The sequence below is a fragment of the Grammomys surdaster genome, unplaced genomic scaffold, assembly GCF_004785775.1.
Source record: "Grammomys surdaster isolate TR1022 unplaced genomic scaffold, NIH_TR_1.0 373, whole genome shotgun sequence".
Classification (NCBI taxonomy): domain Eukaryota; kingdom Metazoa; phylum Chordata; class Mammalia; order Rodentia; family Muridae; genus Grammomys; species Grammomys surdaster.
In genome coordinates, this window is record NW_021604792.1 from 5,109,501 (window position 1) to 5,119,229 (window position 9,729).

A 9,729-nucleotide genomic window follows, 5' to 3' on the forward strand; every position below is an offset into this window, starting at 1 on the left:
GAAGGAAGGAAGGAAGGAAGGAAGGAAGGAAGGAAGGAAGGAAGGAAAGAGGGAGGAAGAGAGAGAGAAAGAAAGGAAGGGAGAGAAAGAGAAAAAGAGAGAAAGAGGAAGGAAGGAAGGAAGGAAGGAAGGAAGGAAGGAAGGAAGGAAGGAGGGAAGGAAGGAAGGAAAAGAAATGAAAAACTCAATAAAAAAAACCTGATGAACTTGAAGAAAGCTGCTTCAATAGACAAAGTATAAATAGAGAGAAAATGGAGTATCTATACAAACACTCAAAATGGAATGGCCAAATGACAGAAGATATCACCAATGAAATTATTTACGAAAACTTTCCAGTGTACAACACTAGTGAGCACGCACTTCCTGTGTACAATCTTCCATTGCAAAACAAAGAAAAATGACTTCAACCTAAAGTTCTATACCCAGCCAAACTATCACTCAAACATTAAAATATCAAATGATATTTTTCTGACATAGATGATATTTAAAATCCACAAAACTATCTCATATGTCCTGTCTAAAAATAAAATATAACATTTACTATGTAACTATAGTTTCCTCCTCCTCAGAGACTAAGTCAATCAAAATATGTGGCATCTAGGAAACAGGGTCCTACAAGAAAAAGAAACCTCCATAATATTGAACAGAAGTTTAATTAAAGTTAAATACAAGAGAGGCCAGAGAGACTTGTTGTGACATAAAGGAGTCATTACTCTCATGAATTAACATCTATACCGAGGGACTAGGTCGGGATTTTTATGTTAATATTAATACAAAGCAGACAACTTTGTAAAAGCACTATTAATGTTGATAAATTTATTCAAAAAGATCTTATAGATAATAAGCTAAATTATCAGAAACATTTTAAGACTAGTTCTGTAGAAATACTGCTCAAAATTGTTAAACTAAATAAGGGGAGTCTCTCTGTCTCTGTGTCCCCACCCCCTCTTTCTTTTCACTTGGTGTGGGGAGCAGAAGTGAGCCCATGCTACAGGTTATGTGTGGAGGTCAGAGGACACTCTGCAGGAGTCAATTCTTTCCTTCCACTTTGTGGGTCCCAGGAATTAAACTCATGTGAAAAGGTTTGGTAGCAGTCAGCTTTATCCACTGGGGTATCTCACAGATCATCTCTTACTTTTTATAAGTCAGTTTACATGTTTTCAGTAAGAGGCTTATGTTGGTGGCATACTGGTGAACACAGTTCTCTTCAATGATAATATACTTTCTGGATCAGCAAATAGAATTACTAATGGAAAAAAAGCTGATTTTTTTTTCATCGTGAAGAGATTCACTGTAAATCTAGCGACCATAATAATCATGTGGCTTGTTTAGTTTTTAGCTGGTCCTAAAGCCAGATTCTCACACAAAAAAAATTACAAATAATTAACCTTTCTAAATGTATGAATTCCTTATGTATATATTATCAAACCATTTTTTCTAAATTACTTTTCAAAACATTTAAATTCTATCTGTATAATCAAGACTACTGTCCATAAGGATTTTAAAAATTGTATTATGTGTTTATGATGTGTGTGAAGAGTATATGACACAGCACACATGTGTAACTCAGATAACTCGGAGTCAGCTAACTCCTCCCAACTTTAAGTGAGTTCTAGGGATAGAACCTTGGTTACCAAGTTTATACAGCAAGTGCCTTAACCTGCTTAGGCTTTATAAATATCTGAGGGTGGGGGGGATGGGAGAGGAGTGTTTGCATATGCACGTATGCATGCACGCATGTGAGTGCAGGAGCCATCAAATACCCTAAAGCTAGAGCAACAGGCGATTGTAAACCAGCTGATGTAGGTATCAGCAATCAAATGTGGGTCCTATGGAAGAACAATACAGTCTCTAACCACTGGGCCATCTCTCTAGCCCTATTATTGCGCCACATAGATGTTAAACCTATTTTCAGGGAAAGGAAGGACAGCAATAGAATTCAATATTAGAGGACTTGCCTAGCATGTATGAGGCCTTAGGTTTAATACCCAATACTGCAAAAATAAAGAACATAAAAACCAAAGAAAGAAAAACTACAGACACACCAGGTAGCTGCCAAGATCCTAACACAAACTACAACAGCTCCTTACTGTGTTATAACTTGTTATAAAAAATTCTCTGCCTTTGTTCTTTTTGTCTTTCCTTTACTTGCTTCATCTTTGAATATTTTTTGAGTCTCACATTATCCCAACTATACTTGAAATGTATCTGCTTCTTCTACCTCCAGAATGCTGTGGTTATAGGTGTTCAAGATTATGCCAAGTTGTAGACAGTGCTGGGAATCAAATCCAAGATTTCATGTACAGTAAGCAAGCATTCTGCCAACTCAGCTACACCCCTCCCCAAATTTCCAACTTTTAAATCACATAAATCTGATAGGGAAGGGAAAAGAATACAAACACAATACACAGGTAACTACTTGTATCGTTCCACAGTGTTTTCCAGGGTTGGACTTGAGGATCTAAGGTGAGCACAAGTAGAGAGGACGAGGCATGAGGATGATAACCTGGTAGCCAGGCTGAGCTACAGACCATGACCTTGTTTGTCTCAAAGCCTTCAGGAGGCAGAGAGAATGGCTCTCTGTGACTTTGAAGCCAGCCTGAAGTACATAAGAAGTTCCAGGCCAGCCAGGGTTACCCACTGTCTAAAACACAGAACAGCAGCAACAAAAACACAAGAAAAGACAAACCAAAAGGGGCTGAGGTGCGGCTCAATCGACAGAGCGCTTGTCTAGCAATCAAGCTCAGCAACGTGCTCAGTCTCTAGACAGGAAGGTACACAACTGGAACACCAGCACTCAGGGAGTGGAGGGAAACAAAGGGTAAGAGGGAAGGGAGAGTAGACAAGAGGAAAGAAAAGGAAAGAGAGGAAGGAGGAAAAAATGGAAAAGAAAGAAAACAAACGGGGGAAGGTAAAAGAAACAAAAGAAAATGACAAATTCTTGTCTCTAAGCCTTAAAGTGTGACTCCCCTGTATTCTGCCAAGATGCCAACCTTTGTGCCTTGCTCCTCATCAAAGTCCTTTTAGGGGCACTTTTGTCCCAGGGTAAGAAACAAATGCTCTATGTCATACACTGGATGCTGAAAAGATCTCCACCAAGGTCAAAGGTAACATTTAAAAAGCAAATAATTAAGTTTTTCTAAGTAAAAACCCAAAGGCAGGATAAAATGCCAGTATTTTAACACTTGCTATCTATTTCCTAGGTTCATTTTCACAAAGCCAGCAAGATTTGACTATTTGAGTTCTCTTTACTTCTTTTCTTTTTTTCATGCCTCTACAAGTTCAGTAAGTATTTGGGCAGTAACCAGATTCCTTTTAATATAAAAATGATTTAAAAGTATAATTATGTCATTAGTAATTAATAATATGAGCTAGGTATGGTGGCACATGACTTTGAACCCAGAACTTGAGAGGCAAAGACAGGAGAATCTCTGTAAATTTAAGGCCAGCAAAAAAACAAAATAAAATTAATAAGTCACTGCAATCAACATAAAAAAATTTAATGAAATAACAAATGTATATAGAAAGTAAGAAAAGTATAGTAATTTAATGCTCCCAGGTAAAATTATTTTTGTATTTATTATGCAATAAATTTGGTCCCATCCTGGCCAAACACTGAGTAAATAACTTTCAAAATTCTACCAATCAAAATTATAATGGTTTCAAATATGGTGAAATACTTTCTTTTGAAACCTACTTTTCCAGCTTCTAACTGGCTTACTTTCTTATCAACATGTTCAAAAAAACCAGAAATTGACGTAAAACAAAAGAATCTAATGTTCATCTGCAAAACCACACATTAGCTGATACAACTGTGAGAACACGCCATGGGTATTTTAGTTAAACAGTATTGTAAAAACAATCTACTATTTAATATAGTGTATGGTCCTACGACACCTTGCAACTCTGAGGACCTTTGTTCCAACCCCAGGACCTACATAGAAGGTTGATGAAGACAGCGGTAGCACTTGTCATCTCTGTACTGGGAGGTTGATGTACCAGGGTTTACTAGGCAGTGAGCACCACACTAACGAGACCATCTCTGCAAGGAGGTAGGTAAGCACTCCTGTATCTGTGTATACACACACACAGACACACACAGACACACACACACAGAGGCAAACGCACATGCACGTGTGGATAATTTAACAATTTTGAAAGTCAATTAAAAGATACTTAGGCTGGCCATGGTGGTGTTCACCTGACCATGGTGGTGTACACCTTTAATCCCAATTTTAGGGAGGGCAGAGGCAGAGGGATTATCTGTGATTTCAAGGCCAGTCCCAGAACAGCCAACATGGTTACACAGAGAAACACTGTCTCAAAAAACAAAGTAGAGCTGGAGACATAAAAGGATCTGAGTTCAAAGCCCAGAATCAGACATGGTAGTGCAAGTATCCATAATCCAAGAGCTCTCACAGAAAGAGACACACTTCCCAGAAGCTCCCCGGTCACCTAGGCTGGAGAGCCCAATGCACAGCAATTAAGGCATCCTGGCAAAACGGAGTCAGAAACAAGGCCAGCCGCCTGAGCGGCTACTCTGAAGTCCACACAGAAGCCAAGGAGGAGCATGACCACACGAGTACATGCACACACGTCATACACACAAGATGACTTTTAAATCATAATGCCGTTCTAGAAGAAAACGAAATGGAAAAATTCATCTCGTAAGAGGCAATACTTTGTCTACAGAGAAGCTCTGGAATAAATTATAAATTAAAAAGGCAGTGCCACCAGATACGGTGGCACAGGCCTTTAATTCCAGCACTGGGGGAGACAGAGGCAGGTGGATTTCTGTCAATTCCAGGACAGTCTGGTCAACATAATGAGTTCCAGGACAGCCAGGGCTGCACAGATAGACCCTTACTTAAACAAGCAAAAAAGGTATTTGAACTAAATAGAAGGAAGAAAATTCTCAAGACAAAATAGTTTGAAAAGTTAGAAAAAAAAATAAAAACAGCTCCAATATATAGGGAAGTTGGCATAGCTGTTGCTGACAAGCAGAAAGGAACATTAACATCCATAATAACACACACACACACACACACACATATACACATATATATACACACACACCTGAAAACAGTTCAGTTCACAGAAAAAAAAAATCAACTTTACTAAAGTCAGTGACTACCCTTAACTGGTGGCAGTGTGAAAAATGCCCCCCACCCCGGAGTGGGGGGACAAACAAAGCAAACAAAATTAAAAATCTCTACATTGTTCTATTTTGCAAATTATTGTTGTCAAGCCCTTAGAAACACTGATTTTTTTTTTTACATTTATTTTTATTTTTTTCCAAAACAGGGTTTCTGTGTTGTGTGCCACTGCTGGCCCACATAGAAACATCAATTTTAAACAGCTATTGTTACAGATTGTGGCCTGTGTTCACCATGTGTTTACTGTAACAAAATTTCTACTAGAAAAATAAGCAACAAGCTGCCTTGACAATGCCAGTAACCAGCACTCAGGATACTGAGGCAAGAACAGCCTAGGGCCTAGGCCAGCCTGAGCTATGTCTGAGAAGCTGTGAGGAGGAGGAGGAGGCGGGGAGAACAAGTAGAAATAGAGCCACAGACTGACTGAGCAGGAGCACTCATCAAGCACCAATAACCTTCAGATATTTAAAAACATACTGGAGCCAGGCACTTAATCCCAGCAGAACTAGGTACAAACATATATGTGTGTGTGTGTGTGTGTGTGTATAGTGATAAATATCGATAGACAGATCTACCACAGCAAAAGTGAAGTCACAAAGATCACCATAGTTAAGAGTGATTATTAACATAATACTAAATCTTCATAATGTGTAAGTGTAAAATATTCAAACATAGTACAAAAATCAAGTCATGTTTAAAAAATAAAATTTTAATTTTATGACTTAAATCATTCCAGCCTGATTTTTTTCTAAACTACATATTTAAAATTTACAAAACTATATTTTTAAATAACTTAAGTAATTGTTCATAATTTGAGTAACCTAGTATGTATGTGTGTACATATATACATATATGTATGTGTGTATATATATACATATATATATACACGCACACACATGCAGTGTATGTCAAAGCTATATTTAATCATAACCAAACTAAAATTTCAAACTTTTAGTACTTGTTTCTGAAATACTAAAGAATCAACCACTGACATTCAGACATTTCATTAATTTTAGTAAACTTAAAATTACGTTTCCCTTCTAAGAAATATAATAGCAAAACTGTCCCCTCAATATTGAAATTGCATGTTATATAATTTTCCAGTGCCTCTTATGATCTTCAATATTAACCCATGATGCAATCACCCATGCATTCAAACAAAAGTGTTAAGTTTAAATATATAAACTCAAGTACTAGGAGTACAAAAATGGGGGGGAAGGGGAACCACCTCAGAAGCTTCAGTCTCAAAAAGGCAGAACTGCCTTCATTCTGGGTACAAGACAACAGAGGCTCAAGAATTCCATTACATCACATTTAAACCTGCTTGCTACAGGAGAAGGAAAGACTCTTCCCCATCCTTCCATTCCATGCCATATGTCACATCATTTAAAAAAAAAATAGCCCAAAGTGCTCCTTTCAAATATATCCTATTATTTCTAACAATATTTGTTTCAGGTAATAATAGAGATATCCCAAACCAATCAACATTATATGCAACAGCACTTAATTTGACAACAGACTAATTTACACTTGGGTTACATAATCAACCAAAAAAGTGACTGTACATATGAATGACAGATAAAGTTTATGAAGCCATTTACAAGTTTTTAGACTAGTAAGAAACAAGTGGTAGAATAAGAAAATGATATTAAATTATATGTATATTGACCCAATTGTGCTACATACAATTGAAATTTAGTGGCATCAGAACTTTCATCAGTAGCACACCCATAGTTATTTTAAGAAACTAAAACCAGAACATATACAGCTAAAAAATATTTAAAGCGTACATCATACACATATACTACAGTGCACATACTTTTTTAAAAACTCAAAATGTTTAATTGATTCCCTCAATGCATAAGGCCCTCAATGTAACTTGGAGTTATTTGTAAAATTCTTCATCAAAAAAAACGGTATGAGGTACAACAGCTTATACGTCATCACAAAATAATGAGAAAACGAGTTCATTAATTATTTTTAACATCTATCTAACTGAAGACATAGTAAACCTAAAAACATGAAAGATTCAAGTGCATGGCAAACTCTTCAGAATTAAAACTTTATTTACTTTGGGTGAAATATTTCTTTAAAAAAAAAAAGAGAGAGAGAGAAAGATATACCTGAGAAAACTGAGATTTCAAGTTAATTTGTACATTCTTTTCTTGCCCTCTGAAACTAACAATTCAAAAATAAAATAGTTTCTATTTTGTAAAAGTTTCTATTTTGTTAACACTGCACATCCAAAAGCGAACTGGTAAAAACAGGGTTAAAAATGTATTTACAAAAGTGCAGCTAAAGTAAATGCACTTCCCCCGAGAACACCACTAGGTGCCGATCTTATCTCCCTAAATGGAACGCGAATCCAGAAATACCTAACTAAACGCGAAATTATAATCGAGAACCACAAGAGGTAATTTGTACCAAAAAATCAAGTCTGCAATCGGTGAGACCGTCAGAGAAATAAAGGATTTTAAGGTGCGGGTATGTGTACGACACGAGAGAAACGTTTTCCTCGGATAATGTGAAAAGAAGAGGCACGAGATGAAACCCCCTCGAGAATGAGAAAAATTAAATCTAGAACCCAAATGGCGTCCAACAAGAACATTAGCTCTTGAAAATGAATATTGCGCTTGCGCAGCCACCGCCCGGCCAGCTGCTCAACTGCAGCTAGAGCCCGACCCCAAGCGATCACGTGCTCCCATGCAGCGCCCGCCCGCAGCTTCGCAACCGCGCAGGCGCACACTCAACTCCCGCAGCCGCCATAATGCGGTCTTGACTCTTCCGAAATACAATAGTCATTTCGCCGACTGTGGTTAGAACAGCCCCTGGCACTCGCATATACCTTCGGGGGCGGGAGGTGAGGGCCTGGGACCCGAGTTCCTTCCTACGGAGCCGTCCCGTGCAGCCGTCCCGGACGCTGCCGTCTCAGCCGTGCGCTCCACTCGCCGCCACCGCAGATTCAAAAACAAACCCGCTTCTCCCCAGCACGCGCCGGGGCCGTTATGCAAATAGATGGGGCGGAGCTTCGTGGGCGCACTATGTACTCCACCCACTGCGCGATCGGCCAATGAACGCGCGCGATGCCTGTTCTCCATGCAAATCTCCTGCTTTTTTATTTGAATGAGAGATTTTGGCCACGCCTCCTGCCTTGAAAATGAGGCCCGTCTGAGATGGTGGCGCTGCCGTCTTTTCAATCGCATCCAAGGAGGTGATTTTTTTTTTTTCCGGTTGGCTTTTTTTATCCTCGAGGTGGTTCTTTTTGTTTGATTTTTTGTTTTTTTGTTTTGGTTTGGTTTTTTGGGTTTTTTTGCATGGAGATTCCTTAGTGGTCACCCCTCCATGAGACTTGAGAAAAGAAATAGGTGAGTGTTTAAAAAGTGGAAAGATTTTTCCATAAAGTCTAGAAGCCTAGAGTACGGTAATTTATTCAACATTTTAAAAAATTTTTTTTACCTTTTTTGTTTTATTGAGGAAGATTCAGTCTAGCCCAGTCTAGCATTGAACTTGCCACATAGCCCATACTGATCTGGAATTTGAAATCGATTTGCCTCAAGCTCTCCAGTGTTGCTTACAGGTATCGCTGAAAGTTCACTAAATGTGTTAATCATCAAGATGTGGAGGTAAACATCTTTTGGGGAGTAATCTGTAACAGAGCTAGCACTACCAATCATACCCTCACACCTCATAAATTCACGTATCTCTGAAATAGAGATAAGAGTCGCTGTTTCCAAAATTGAGAGAAGCTAGAGTGTAAAAAAGATTCTAAGTATGTTCTGTAAATCAGTAAGAGTCAGAAAAAAAAAATATTTGGTGTAAAATTTAATCCTTTAAACTTAACATCTCCCTTAAAGTATTTGTTCAAAAGTAACTTAAGCAATCACTGTGTTCCAAAAGTTAAGTAGCTGTCAGTGCCGAGGAGATCTACTCCCTCGGGTAGCTGTGGCTCAGTTCTGAGCAGCAGTCAGGGAGGATGAGGCAGATCTTGAGAGAACAAGGACAACCTGGGGCCACATACTCCCAGGTCATCTGGAGCTTGAGACTCCAAGAAGCTTGCAGCTTTCCTTATCGTCCTGTGCTTGACAGTTCAATTAGGACGTTACACAGGCAAAACCAAGGAATTGGAAATTCAAGAAACAACTCCTGGGCCGAGCGGTGGTGGCACATGCCTTTAATCGCAGCACTTGGGAGTCAGAGGCAGGCGGATTTCTGAGTTCGAGGCCAGCCTGGTCTACAGAGTGAGTTCCAGGACAGCCAGGGCTACACAGAGAAACTCCGTCTCGAAAAAACAAAAAAAAAAAAAAAAGATCCTAGATTGATTTTGAGTTGAAAGAGAGAATATCTTGAATAGACTTGACTTCTTGACTTAATCTAACAAGAGACCTTAAAAAGACCTTAAAAAGGGAAACACCCAGATGAGTGTGGTGGTACACTTGGGTGGCAGCAGCAAGCCAATCACTGTGAGTTTAAGCGAGCCTAGTCTATATAGTGAGTTCTAAGACACCCTTGACTACACAGGGAAACCTTGACTCAAAAAACGAAGGAAGGAAGGAAAGGGAAAGAGGAAAGGAAG

At 38.8% G+C, this 9,729-nt stretch overlaps 1 protein-coding gene across 1 annotated transcript in view; it reads right to left on the reverse strand.

Moving 5' to 3' along the window:
- Positions 1 to 8,105, reverse strand: part of Atf7ip (activating transcription factor 7 interacting protein) — a 93,242-nt gene extending 85,137 nt beyond the window's left edge. The window contains exon 1 of the mRNA XM_028781043.1: positions 8,002 to 8,105. The gene's annotated coding sequence lies outside the window, so the exon portion shown is untranslated. The remainder of the gene's footprint in view (positions 1 to 8,001) is intronic.
- Between the last annotated feature and the right edge of the window lie 1,624 nt (positions 8,106 to 9,729).